The 14,592-nt window shown below is 43.2% G+C and overlaps 1 protein-coding gene across 1 annotated transcript in view; it reads right to left on the reverse strand.

The window, feature by feature from the left end:
• The window catches only part of ST6GAL2 (ST6 beta-galactoside alpha-2,6-sialyltransferase 2), an 85,342-nt gene extending 72,083 nt beyond the window's left edge, over positions 1 to 13,259 (reverse strand). Inside the window, exon 1 of the mRNA XM_050754193.1 lies at positions 12,742 to 13,259. The gene's annotated coding sequence lies outside the window, so the exon portion shown is untranslated. The remainder of the gene's footprint in view (positions 1 to 12,741) is intronic.
• Positions 13,260 to 14,592: the final 1,333 nt, after the last annotated feature.

Raw genomic sequence — 14,592 nt, forward strand, 5'->3', positions numbered from 1 at the left:
ATAATAGCAAAACACTGCTGAGCCCATTCGTTCTGGAACGGCCTTATTATCACACCAGGTGCTGAAAATGTATGTAGTTGTAATTGCAGGATTTGTACAACATTTATGAATCCAAGACAAAGTGCTTTTATAAATTCCAAATGGACATATCCAACCCAAGATATTTACTAATTATTTACTGATTACACATGTCCGTTAGTTCTGAATGCTTTGCTGAAGGAAGAAACAAAGATGCTGAACCTTATTTTTAATAATTTTCAAGAGAAACGTGAATTTCAGGTTTTCTCTGTGAGATTCACAAGTGGCACAAAAATTATGAGGTTGAATGGTTTAGCAGTGATTTCCTAACATTGCTAGCAAACGTGTTTCTCCCAAGTGATTAGTGGCAACTCTGAAGTATAGGACAGTGTATGTGCAGAATGGCCCATCTGGGCCATGGTCTCTTGTCCTTAGAGAATACACTGTTTATAAATGGATCACTAGAATTTGAGGAGCTCTATTCACGGTGATTCAACTTGAAGAAAGAGGGAAAAAATCCAACCTACTCTCTTTTGTTTTAGAAATCGCATTTAGGGAGTGGATAGCCATCCTTTCTATCTAACAGGACTCTTAGATCCATCCATTTGACACAGATTCACGAAGAACCTCCAGGGCTCAGTACCACACAACATGCTTGATAGCTGGGACACAGAGTTCTGGAGGCTGCCTGCAAGGAACTTACAGTTTAGCAGGGATGGGAAGGGAGCAAAGTCAATTACAACAGAGTATAGCAAGTGTAGCAACAGAGGGATGATACTGTGGTGCAAGTAGGGACCATTAAATCATGTTAGGTGTGTGTGTGTCAGGGAAGGCTTGCTGGTAAGTTAACGGGAGCCAGTGGAAGTTAGGGGTTGGGAGGCGGTCAAAAGGAGAGGGAAAGAACCAAGTCCGTAACAATCAGGTCAAGGAGAGATCCTGAAGGTAACTGTGGCTAATAGTGAAGCAGGAAAGTGGAGACCATGAGCTTGGACCCAAGCCAGAAGCACATGATGTTCTAAAAATGGCAGACAATGTCCCGTATGTAATGGAGGATGACTGGGGAATCTAAGGAGGAGAGGATGCACACAATCGAGCTTAAGGTTTGGAAGGAGGACTCTTGGCCAAAGCGGCAAAGGGATGGGTGTGCAGGAGGGACGAGAGTGGATGGAGACATCTGTAAAACGAATTCTAATATAAAATGCTCCGTTAGCTATGAGCAGTGCATGGCTTCCACTCAATTTTTTCCTTAAAGAGTGCGATAAACACTGGATGCTGAAGCCCAAGAAACACTTCACCCTCTAAAACTGTAAATGTCACTGTTTCCATAAGGGCAGAAACTGTGGACAAGCACGTGAAGCATAATCACATAGTTTCAAGCCTCTTAAATAGCACATGCCCAAGGGCACGTTGTAGACAAGCCAGCATTTGCAGCAGCAGGTAGCAGAGGCAGTTCCTTTTCAGGAAACAGACACCAAATCATCAGAACCTTAACACTGTGTCAGCTGTGGCTGCCAAATATGCAGCTCCACACCAAACGGTACCATTTGCATCTGGCTGTGAATTTAAGCCAACTTCTTAGGCTTTAAGAAAATTCTGAATTTATACAATATAATACAAGTACATCTGACCTTCATTAGGCAGTCTGCCTGTTCTCCTTTTATACTTTTGAAATCACATTTATATTTCTTATTCTCTTCCGTTCTACTCCATTTTAAGATATCATTTTACTTTTTTTCTTTTCTTTTTTAAATGGGGTCCCACTCTGTCGGTCATCCAGCCTGGAGTGCAGGATGCAATCTCAGCTCACTGCAACCTCCGCCTCCCAGGGTCAAGCCATTCCCTCAACCTCAGCCTCCAGGGTAGCTGGGACCACAGGCAAGCACCACCACTCTTGACTAATTTTTTGTATTTTTGGTAGAGACAGGGTTTCGCTATGTTGCCCAGGCTGATCTTGAACTCCTGAGCTCAGGCAGTCCAATCATCCTCCCAAAGTGCTGGGATTACAGGCGTGAGCCACTGCGCCCAGCCCATTCTACTTTTTCTTTATATTCCTTTGAACGTTAGTTTTTGGTATCATGGACACATCTCTCAAAACTGGCCAGCACACTCCAAGTACGGACCAGCAACTGATGGCGTATGGGACAGGCCTGGACTGGGTTTTTATATTTACATTTATTATTTCCAAATTGCAATGCAGAATTTCTCTATAAGAACAAAAACTACCAGGAATCTATAGGACTTTAATCTTCCATGTCCTGATGAACTTTTCCTGATGAACTAGTTCTTTGAAACATCTCTGAAGAGAATCTAATTATATTATGTATAAAAGCTTCTAGAACTGTCCATATAATAAGCTTCCATATTATAACGGGAATAGATATATATTATCTGGAAACAACAGAGGTTCCTTGGGCTAAGAGTCTTATATCAATGTCCACTTGCAATATTAAATTTTTCCAAATTCACAATTCAGAGGCTACAAGTTCAATGCCAAATAAAATTGAATTCAGTTAGTAAATTTCTTTTTTTGTAAATAGACGAGGTCTCGTTCTGTTCCCAGGCTGAAGTGCACTGGAGCGATCATAGCTCACTGCAGTCTCGAACTCCTCTAGGCTCAAGAGATCCTCCTGCCTCAACCTCCTGAGCAGCTGAGATTAAAAGTGCAAATCACCATGCCTGGACACAAATTGCATTTTTAAAGTGTGTTTTTTCCATATAAATGTTATATGTCCAGCATTATTTTTAATAAACTGGAATATGTTAAAATACATCTTTAAGATTTAGAGTAAAATGTACTGACTTGTACTATATTTTAAAATTTAATTTTGGTCTTCTGGTTATAGTCAACTGAAGGAAGATCTACAGCACTAAACAAATGGCAAAACTAAGCTCTTATGTTATAACAATCCTGGGGTTGTTAATAACAAAATGAACTTCAGACAGCATGAAAGTTTCAATGATGAACGAATATTGAACTTTTGTATTTTAATGGCACAACCAATACTTCATTCCTGGTTAAATTTTACTTTAACTTTGAAAACATAAATTGTTTAAAAGTTATTTTGTTTAAACTTTAAGTATAAGCTGGTGAGCAGGTGACACAAAACTAATCTACTCTGATATAAATCAGAATAGTGAGTACCCATTGGGGGACAGTGACCAGAAGAGGGCACCAGGAGGCTTCCGGGGTGCTGGTAAGAATTGCTTCTTGATATGCTGGTTATATAGGTATATTTAGTTTATGACAGTTCATCAAACCGTACACATGCTCTATGCAAGTTACCACTGGCAAAAGATTTAATAATTTTTTTTTTCATGTAGCAATTTTCTGGTTAAGGCATACGGCTGAAGAAAACACGACAGGTAGAGTAACTGCATAAAAGCCAGAGTAAATCTGCACCTTGGAGGCAGCAGGCGCCATAACTTCCTCCCTCCGCTTTTGGACAGAAGAGGCACGTTGGTGAGAAAGACATGCTTTGAGAGGAAGAAAACGAGGAAGAGAAATCTTCAGGACTCCAAAGAGTCTATTTAGAGACAAAAAAGGTGGTAGGTGGGGGAAAGTAAAGCTGACATGTTTCTTTGTACCCTTTTCTCCTCCCAAATCCCATTTGACATCATGCAGAAATGTTCCTTTGACATTTCTGGTTTGAAGACTATGAGGGGAATGCATCCCATGGGCCAGTGGTTACTGACTACGATACCACCTTTAGAAAGTTTAGGAAATCCTCTTATGGCCTCTGTGATTTTCAAGCTGGGGATATAGCCAAGTTGGCTTCTTGTAGGCCTTCGATCCCACAAGGTGGTTTGGGGGCAATATTCCACCTCGATCTTTTGTGCTTGAAGTTGATGAAATCTGACAGGTGAGATTACATGGAGCTGACAATGTCACATGAAAGTAAATCTGGATTAAAATATTACATATATATATACACACACACGATAGAAGGCCTGCGAGCTCCACACCTTCGTTGTGTGCAAATTCGTCACTCACCCAAGCGTCTGAACGCATCAGCACCTGTGAGCTTCCTTTGGTAAAATTTAGTATCTACCTCCCATTCTACCATCACAAACAATGGGGCCTGTGACTTAGTCTCTATTTCTCCCCCACCTTAGAGACTGTCAGTACCAAATGAAGAAAATTTTATTTTGAAATACACAGTTGAACATGCCAAGAGGCTTAACCACAACTTTATAAAAATATTTGGTTGGCACCTACACAAGATAAACAAGAGTGCTCAAATACCTTACTGCATTCATTAATCCTTATTTTCTACCCACCATATATATATAAAACAAACAAAAACAGGCATGAGCACCTTCCTATATCCTGTTCCCTACAACCTCTCCTCACACACAGACTTGAATGTTACTGAAGGAGAAACAAACCAATCAATGTGGGTATGCCTTTCGGTTCAGTGAGGAACAGCTCTAAGGAACAGCCTTGTGACCAAGGTCTTACTGTCTGGGTTCAGGAGGGACCTGAAGGGCTGCACCCTGGTGCCTGGCTGGAGGTTGTGCCCACCACCCTGAAAATTCAGTGGCTATTGCTTAGGTGCTGAATGCACACAGTAATTCCCAAACCAAATCTGTATGCCAGTCACAGTTAACCCTCTGCATCCGCAGGTTCCACATCCACAGATGCCACCCACTACGACTCAAAAATATCTGGAAAAAGAAATAAATAAATAACAATACGACAATAAAATGAATACCAATAAAAATACAGTATAGGCTGGCATAGTGGCTCATGCCTGTAGTCCCAGCACTTTGGGGGTTGGGGTGGGAGGATCGTTACAGACCAGAAGTTCAAGACCAGGCTGGGCAACAGAGTGCGACCCTGTCTCTCCAAAAAATTTTAAAAAGTAACCAGGTGTGGTGGTGCACACCTGTAATCCCAGTTACTCAGGAGGCTGAGCGGGGAGGATTGTCTGAGCCCAAGAAGTTGAGGCTGAGGTGAGCCATGATCACACCACTGTTCTCCAGCCTAGGCAACAGAGTGAAATCCTGATTATAAAAGATAAAAACCAGGCTGAGCGTGGTGGCATGTGCCAGTAATCCCAGCATTTTGGGAGAGCAAGGTAGGAGGATCGCTTGAGTCCAGGAGTTCAAGACCAGCCTGGAGAGAACAGTAAGACTCCTGTCCCTCAAAGAAAAATAAAACAAAAAACAAAAAACAGCATAACTGTTTAGATAGAATTTACACTGTATTAGGTACTATAAGTAACCTAGAAACAATTGATTTAAAATATACAGGAGAATCTGCCTAGGTTATGCAAAGATACTATGCCATTTTATATCAGGGACTTGAGCATCCATGGATTAGGGTATCCATGGAGAATACTGGAACCAATCCCCTAAGGATACTGAGGGAAGACTATATTTCTACATTATTAAATCACCTCTCATTTTCAACACAGTGTGGTAAGAACAAGATTGACCTAACTTGGGCAATTGAAAGATAGGGATCGACACGGAGTAACATGGGTTTGTTTAGTTTTACCTGTAAAACATGCACATTAAGCCCTTGATTATACTCATGGGCTTCCAAATTGTAATTGGGATAGATATGCACCATCTAGAAACAACCGAGGTTCCTTAGGCCAGGAGTCCTTCCATTACCCCTTAAGAGGCACTTGTGTTATACAGTCTAAAGCTTTTCTTTCACCCACTTCTGGTTCTACAACTAATACTGTGTTTAACAGTCCTGAGACAATATTGAAAAAAATGCCAAACAAAAAAAATTAACCCTGCTTTTTCTGTGTATGTATCCAGTGGTGATATGTGGGGTATTATTAGGATATGATGATAATACAGCATGACGTGTTTTAATTCTGTGAGGCAACGTGTAGGGTGAAGCAAGTAACAAATGTTTAGATTTAACTTATGGAAGCAATCACATTATTTTAAAGCCATATCTTTCAGACACTTTCTTACTGCTATCAAGTCAACTCTGGAAACTCTCCCACCTCAAATAGTTAATGAAATAACCTATTAATGGCACCCCATGAATGTTATTCCAACATATCAAGTATTGAGTCAGGCCAATTACTTAATTAGTTCAACTCTCCCAGCTACTAATTTTGAACATCAGGCAGAAGAATGTTTTTTAACGACACTGTCACTCAGAGGGGGTAAGCTGCCCTTTAAACAACAGAAATTATAGACCAATTATATGCATATCTATTATAGACCAATTATATATATATCTAATGTATATGATAGAAATTATACATTGTAGCTCAATTATATACATTACAGACCAATTATATACTATTATATAATCATATACCATTATATGGAGAGACCAACTATATACTATTATACATACAGACCAATTATATAGACCAAGTATATACTATATATAGATAGTCTATATATAAATAATCTATATATAAACTATAATTAATATACACTATATTATACATATAGACCTACATATATACATATAGACCAATTATATACTATTATACATATAGACCAATTACATAGACCAATTATATACTATTATATATACATATAGACCAATTATATACTATTATATATACATATAGATCAACTATATACTATTATATATACATATAGACCAATTATATACTATTATATACACATATAGACCAATAATATACTATTATATATACATATAGACCAATAATATACTATTATAGACCAATTATATACATATCTAATGTATATAATAGAAATTATAGACCAATTATATACATAGCTATACATATATTGGCATACTTTTAAAAGAAAACCATATTACACTTGTCTATTTCCCATTCATAAATTATTTAAAATTTACCTTAGAAATTAGAGCATATAGTTTTCTTTTAAAATAACTCTTAGGCTTACGGTCTTAATTATTTTGCCTATGTCTATAGTGATTAAAAGGCACTATAATTCAGGGCAATTCCAAACAGTTGCCTGGTCTCCAGAAAAAAGATTGAATCACCTATAGTATTTGGTGAACTTCTGGCTGACCTAAAATATCTCAAGTGGTTCAGTCTCTGTCATCACAGAGAACAGCTAACCAATATGTAGGATTCCAGTCATCAGCCTGGGCCAGGTTCCCGGAAGGACCTGCCTGAGAAGCCAAGGTCAAAAGTTAGTCTCAACAGTCAAATGCATTCTGCATATCACCAAAGGGACCAAGGGAGTAGAGGTTCTTGCATGTTGAGCATGGTGTCTGCTGTCATCATAAAGAACATTTACACAAACATGCACACTCACATATATTTACATACATAAGTAAAAGTATGTTTTCCATATGTATCCTGTTTATAACAAACTAAGAGAACGTTTAAACCTTAAACATTTTGGTTGGCTTCTCACAAGCCACCTATAATTTGGAACATAAAATTTTCTCAGAGATAAGCCATATAGGAAAGAGAATATTCTTCCTTCAGTTGGAAGGGCTAGGCTCTTGTCCTGATTTTGTTAGGCAACAGCCATGAATCTCAACAATTAATGCTCAAGTATCTTAATTCAAGTTCCCACTCCTGATTGCTGATGTAACAACACATAATGCAAGAATTTATTCCTCTGGTACCTACTTGCAAGTGAGTGTGTCTGTGTGTGTCTGTGTGCACATATGTTCTTTTTAAAGACAATCCTTTTTTTCATATGAAAATTTCTTTTATTTATTTCTTTATTTTCTGAGATAGGGTCTCACTCTGTCACCCAGGCTGGAGTGCAATGGAGTGATCCTGGCTCACTGTAGCCTCAAACTCCAGGGCTCAGGTGATTCTCCCAACTCAGCTTGTGGGACTACAGGTGCAGACCCCACAAGCAGCTAGTTTTTTCTTAATTTTACGTAGATATGGGGGTCTTGCTATGTTGCCCAGGCTAGTGTTAAAGTTCTGGGCTCAAGCAATCGCCTGCAGCAGCCTCCCAAAGTGCTGGGATTATAGGCACCGCACAGGGCCCATACAGAGATTTCCAATGGGGTACACTTGCCCTAATTTTAAAATATGATTTACATAGCAAGATCCCTCTTCTAACAATAAAAACAAATCCATTCATTTAATCCTACATGTCCAGTTCCATTTTGTAACTATATTAACTGTACTTTTTTCTACCCATTTGAGGTCAGTGGCACAATTATGGGTTTTTAACACATAGCAATATACTTACATTTCAGAAAAGTCATCATTACACTTTCAAAGAAGCTACTTTTACATTTTACTTCTGAATAATGAAAGCTATTGGATTATCTAAGAGACCAACCCTTTACCATATTTAATTTAAAGAGAAGTCATTTTAGAAACAACAATTACCAACATGCAAGAACCTCTACTTGAAACATTTGTATAATTTGAACATGAAAAACCAACTGTTTTAAATTTAATAAAGCATTTTTCTCTTGGGCTCAAACAGTAGAAGCAGCCCAGAGTAGAATTTAATGTGTGAATTATAAACTTCTGAAAACAAGGGCTTATAATCAAGACATTGTAGAATTTTTCTTTACAGTGTATTCTCTAATGCTTTAGCCAATGTATTTCTAAATGCACCAGGAGACTACTTTTTGAGCTTGCTCTCCTTACCAACCCAGTAACTCAAAGCAGATGGATCATTTTCTTGAATCTTAGCCTAAATTTTTCCTTGGAAATTTCACTTGATATGACATGCTTCATATCAGCCCAAATCTCATTCTAATATTGACTGCCTGGATATTCCACATTTCATAGTCCATTTTTAAGTTGCAGCTTAAACCTTTTTCTGCTTCCAGGTTCTGATGAACACATGCTTTCTGTATACATGGGTTCCCTGACATCCTCTTCCATTGTATACAATTTTCCCCATTCAGCAGGCTCAGCCTGGTTTGAGGACATGAAACTTATAGTTGGTCTCTGACCCCACACAATGGCAGGAGTTGTCATTCTTGTTTTCCTCTGTTGAGTGGATCTCAGTCTAACAGCATGGGTTTTGGACACTGAGACACAGGTTCAAATCCCAGCTCTGCCAAGGCACTTGACCTTTCTGAGGTTCAGTCTTCTCGTCTGTAAAATGGGCGTAATGATACCTCCCAGGATTGTGGCTAAAGTGCACTTTGATAATCTGTGCAAAGCAAATGGCAGGATGTGGTACCTCATAAGTGCAAATTAGTTACTACTATTATTCTTTGAATTACTCCTATCTCCTGGGGTTGCAGAGGAATTAGCTTTTAAGTATGCCAAAACTTACAATGATCAATTTTGTGGAATCTCACACCAGAAGACATGTTGGAAAGGATTTCATGTCAGCCTTCCGTTTCCAGCCCTGGAAACTGAGCTCTGATAAGGCTGTCTTTCTCCAGTGCTGGTCACTGCAGGAGCACCGGCCAATAGCTTTCCTTAGCTCTCTAAGAAAGTCCAGTGCAAAACTACAAAACTAGACTTCACATGCTTCTAGCTTTGTGAAGCCACCGCCTGCCTTCAATTTGGACTTCTTCCCTAGACAAGACCACAGAGGGCAGCAGAAGCCAGCAGGGCACACAACAGTTCTGTCCAGATAGAAGTCCCCCATAGTGGGCAGCATGCCTCTGATGTCATTTCCATGCACAGAACAATTCCCCCAACCAACCAGTAGGCACTGGGTACTGTGGGATAATCAGGAACCTGCAGGTGGCCAAGTGAAGATAATAGTCCCACAACTGCTGGGACCCTGCTTTTACCAGGGCTAGGACCAATGCTGGGGCTGGACCAGATCACCAACTCCTGCAAAGCCTTAGGACTGCCCAGGTCATACTTCATCCCCTTTAAATGTATTTCACCTGTGGACTAGGTAGATTCCAAGTATTCTGAATTGCAACCATTCCCCTATCAATCCCATGGGAGTGTTGGGAGGTGGCTGGGACCAAGTAAGGGAAAACTTCAAATTTTAGAAGGGGCATAATAAATCCGTGTTTCTCTAACACTGATATCTTTGCACTGTGTACTTGGTAACATTTAGAAACAAATTTCTCAAAAGTTGGAAGGAGAGCTTTCGGGAAAATGGTAGCCATATTAAACTGAAAATGTGGTAATTGACTAACGGTGGCTGGTCATCCACAGCCCATTCAGTGTTTGGCACTGGCATCAACAATTGGTGTAAGAACATTGAAAATTTCTGTGCAAATATGCACCTGTGTTTCCCTTCCACTTTCCAAAATTAGTATATAATTATATGCAATTATTACTTTTATAGTCATTTGGGAATTTCATCCCATTTTTTTTAAAGGGATGGGCTTTCAGGTTTCAATGCTTAGAAAATCAAACCTTAACATACACCTGCCATGAGGGTACTATCTAATTCCCTTAGATATTTACGCATGTTGAATTAAGTACTTAATTTAATTTAAGCAATTAAATTTTAAGATCTTATTACAGAAAATCCAGGAGAAGAAAAAACTCAATCGATCAGGAATAACACAATATTCTTTAAGAACAAATGCATTAACAAAGACTGTCCTTATTATCATGCATAAGATATTTTTATTCAAAGTCTCACCAATGAGGTAGCAAATCTGCAAATTAATTAAGAGCTTCCCAGAGGACAAATATCTCCAAGTTTTTGGAAAGGAACCTATCATTTATTTACCTAAGCAGGAGGGGCAGAAGCCTAGAAATGAGTTTGTCATTTCAGAAAAGATTTAAGCACTTGAGAAATGCTTGGATAAATTCTAAACCTGGAGGGTAAAATTTCAATCAGTATCAGTATAAGCAATAGAACAGAGCCTCACACACTTAAGTCATCTCAGAAAGAGGAGAAGCTCGGGGTTGGGAGATGGAACCTCCAGAAATAAGCACGTACAGGAATTTTTTCAGCAGTCCTTCCACTGTTCAACCAATCTTTGCTGGCTGGATTGGCCACAACACTCTAGACTCAACTTATGTCTTCACCCCACAGAGTAAACCTTTTCCCTCTTAATTATCCTCATCAGAAACTCAACACAGATAATTGCCCTCTGCTGCATAATAAATCATTCACATATTTTCAAATGTTAAATTGTCTCAACCTTGAATCCTCTAGTCTAAATATCCTCAATTTTGTAACCTTGCTTCCTAGATCGTGTGCACCACATAGCAAACTCAACAAATGTTGGGCCTTGCTCTGACCTCTTTCCAAGAGTATCCATCCAAAACCTCTCTGAACTGTGGGGCTCAGTACTCCATATAAAGCGGTGACTCCTATCACAATCTCTACAAGAGATTTAACTCAAAACTGCAGAAGCTTTCACAGCATCAAGCAAAAAGGTTAGATGCTATAATTTATACCTATTGAAGTAACAATCGGAGAGAGAATTCCAAAAAGTCTGAGTACCTTTTTAACTTCGCAGTAAAATTCAAGGCACTTCACCTATGATTTTAAGGTTTCATCAGTTTTGAGCACAATATCCATTTACCTTTGCCAATAGTTTCTTTTAATGCGTTAGTATACAATTCCTCATGTGCTATAAAAATTTTGGTTGTCAGTTCCAGAAAAATAATGGGGGAAGGGGAGTAGGTAAAAACTGGTTCAAGGCCACTCATCATTTTTCCTTTTAAAAGAAGTTTTAACCCTAAATTTTCAGAGTTTTCAGAAGTTTAACCCTAAATTTGCAGCAACAGGATGATATATATATATGTGTGTATATATATATCATCCTATGTGTATGTATATACATATACATCATATATATATATAGAGAGAGAGAGCGCACTTCCCTTTACTGGAATTCTTCCTTAGTCATAAATTATATTTCAAGTTGGCAAAAAATGTTGATCAGAATTTCAAAAAATTGAAGCATCAAAGTAACCAGCATGCGGTTTTTCAAGTGTGCAGAAAGTTCTCTAAATACAAAATGTGCTGCCCGTCCACCAAAGATCCCCTCACCCAAGCAGGCAGTCTGCGGCGAGGAGGGCCAGCATGTCCCTTTATGGTCAGAAGGGCAGTGGTGCAAAAGACAATGATTTCTACCAAATATGGTTTGCCTCTCGCCAAATTTTTCGCATGTCCAATAACAATAAGTTCACAAAAATCCAGCCAAACATTACTTTCCCCCCAAAAGTGCTTCTCAGATTACAAAACAGCTTTGAAAGTTCAGCCTGACAAAACAAATATGGTACTAGGAGGAGAGACCTGGAAGGCAATCACAAAAAGTCTCATTTAAATTCCTGGAAAGCACAGCTTCTCCAAACACAGCTATTCAGCTCTTTGGAAGGCAGCACTTGCGAGAGCCATGAGTTCCGTCCCCCAACACAGAACCGGCAAATCCGAATGAGATGGACGTCACACTCCCTACTCCAAAGAATGCATCAAATATCCACTCTGTACACCGCGGAAAGTAAACCCAAAAGCGGAGTTTGCCGCCTGCCAACTACATAAGAATTAACACTCGGGTATTTAGGATTCTAAAGATCCCTACTACCCCTAACATTATAGCTACAGAGAACCAGAAATCAACAGAACACACTTTAACCTTTAAGAAGTGCAGTTTTGTGCTGAAGAAAGACAAAAATCTTCACTCCCTTCCAGAGCCAAAAATAAAAGATCACCGTTACTGAGCCACAGGGGCACAACTGGATCCGCCCTTCCCCAAAGTGCAAGGCGTCCTCCTGTTCGCTTCTCCAGAATTTCCTGCTTCTCCTCAAACCACCTTCAATATTCCCCACACACGGGTCTGGCCCCTAAACGGGAAGTGTAACTCCGCGCAGAGCAGCGCGCAGGCTGCAGAGCCACCGAGGAAGGTGTCGCCCACCCTCAGCCAGTGCCCTCTCTTACCAGCCTTCTGCCTAAACCGCGCCTCGAAGCGCACGACACCGTGGTGCTCGGCGCTCCCCCTGGCCGCGCGGCACTGGAGTCCGAGGCGTGCGTGTCACATTTTATTCCCCAGCAGCCGCTCGGGTGCGCGCGCCACGCGCTCCCACACTCACACTGACGCCCGCTAGAGCTGGGACCCCAGCCGGGGGCTCCCGACTCACGCCGCCGAACTTGGGGGCTGCAAAAGGCTAGTGTGCGGCTGGAGTCGTCCTCGAGTCCTCCTCCTCCCACTCCGGGGTCTTCCAGCTGCCCCGCGCTCCGGTCCCGGGCGGCCTGCGGGATCACCTCTCCGGAGCCAGCGCTGCTCCACGCCGGCGGCAGCTGCAAGCGCGGGCGGCTGGGCACAGCGGGTGGCTCGGCCTCAAAGCCGGCGGGGGGCTGCGCTCAGCCCCGCGCCGCACGCCTCATTGTTTCGGGCAACGCGGCGGCGGCTCCCGCGGCTAGAGGAACCGCGGCCCCGAGCCCCGGGGAGAGGCGGCGGCTCCCGGCCCCCGCACCGAGGCTGCGCCGCGCCCCGCCCCCGAGCTCCGCTCGCCCCCTCCGCTCGCCCCAGAGCCCCCTCCCTCTTCGCCATCCCTTTCATCCTCCCAGCTCGAGGCTCACCTAGCGGGCGGGAGCCGCGCACTGGGAAGTTGGGCTGCCCCCTCCCCGCGCCCCCGGCCCGGCAGCTCGGCCCGCCGGCGAGCGCAGGCGGGGCGCTCCCTGGCTGCGCGCGGATCCCTGCTTCTCGCGGAGAGTGATTGCAGACTTGGGCTGCGTGGGGCGGTGCGGGGCAGCACGGCTGCCTAAAAAGGCGTGTTTCTCCCCGGCCGCCGCCTCCATCCAGCCCTAGTTCTTCCGAGGGTTACCTGCACAGTACCCGCCTGGCACCGCGCCTGGACACCCCCGGGGCACTCGGGTCCCGGGCGGCGGCAGGGATGCAGGAATGCGCACAGGCTGTGGGCGGCGGGGAGGGAGTCCGGGCGCCTGCCCCGGCGGAAGTGAGTCTTTATGTACCCTTTCCAACCCTCCCTCCGCCAGCGCCGAAGGCCGGGCTACCTGCGCTCCTGGCAGCGCCTGGCAGCCGGCTGGGTGGGGCGCAGGGAAGCGCAGCATCCTCCCCAGCTCGCTCGCTCCCTTTGTTCCTCTCTCTCAGCCAGGCTCCGAGCTGCTGCCTGGCCCTCGCTCCCGGAGCTTCTCTAAGGATCTGGGATGGACTTGGGAGCGGGCCACCTTCCATTTGGAAAGGGTCGCTCGCCAGGTCCTGTAACGGTGCTCCCTGGAGACCCCCACCTGCCCGCCCTTCCCCACTGCCAGTCCCCAACCCCAAGAGCAACGGAAAGTTCTTGGGGTAGCGGCCTGCAGGACACGTGGTGAAGCCGCCTCGGGAGCCAGTGGGCGGCTGCGGGCCGGGCAGCTGGAGCCTGCGGGCGGGGCCGCGGGGAGGTGCAGATCGAGTGTCCGTCTGGTCGCGTGCGGAATGTCCACTTGTCACTGCGGCCCTTGCGTTTTCTAGAGGCGGCTGCAGCTGGTCTTAGGACCCCGAACCGCGCCGCCCTTTGTTTGCTGGTAAATACTCTCCTCTGAACTTCAACGTGGCTCTCCGCGCGCGCTCCTGGCATTGGGTGCCCCACCCCGCTGGTTCTCTCGCGGACCCAAAAAGCTGCTCAGGTGTAGGGGAGTGCCAGGCAGATGGGTAATATTGCTAAGGTTGGGCCCATTTCAGGGGGACTGATTAGTCACCCCTAACCCCACCCCACACCCTCAATCGCTACAAGGAGGCACATTTTGGAGACAGAGATCTTCCATTAAATGTATTATTTAAAAATCCAC

Source organism: Macaca thibetana, chromosome 13 (assembly GCF_024542745.1).
Source record: "Macaca thibetana thibetana isolate TM-01 chromosome 13, ASM2454274v1, whole genome shotgun sequence".
Taxonomy (NCBI): domain Eukaryota; kingdom Metazoa; phylum Chordata; class Mammalia; order Primates; family Cercopithecidae; genus Macaca; species Macaca thibetana.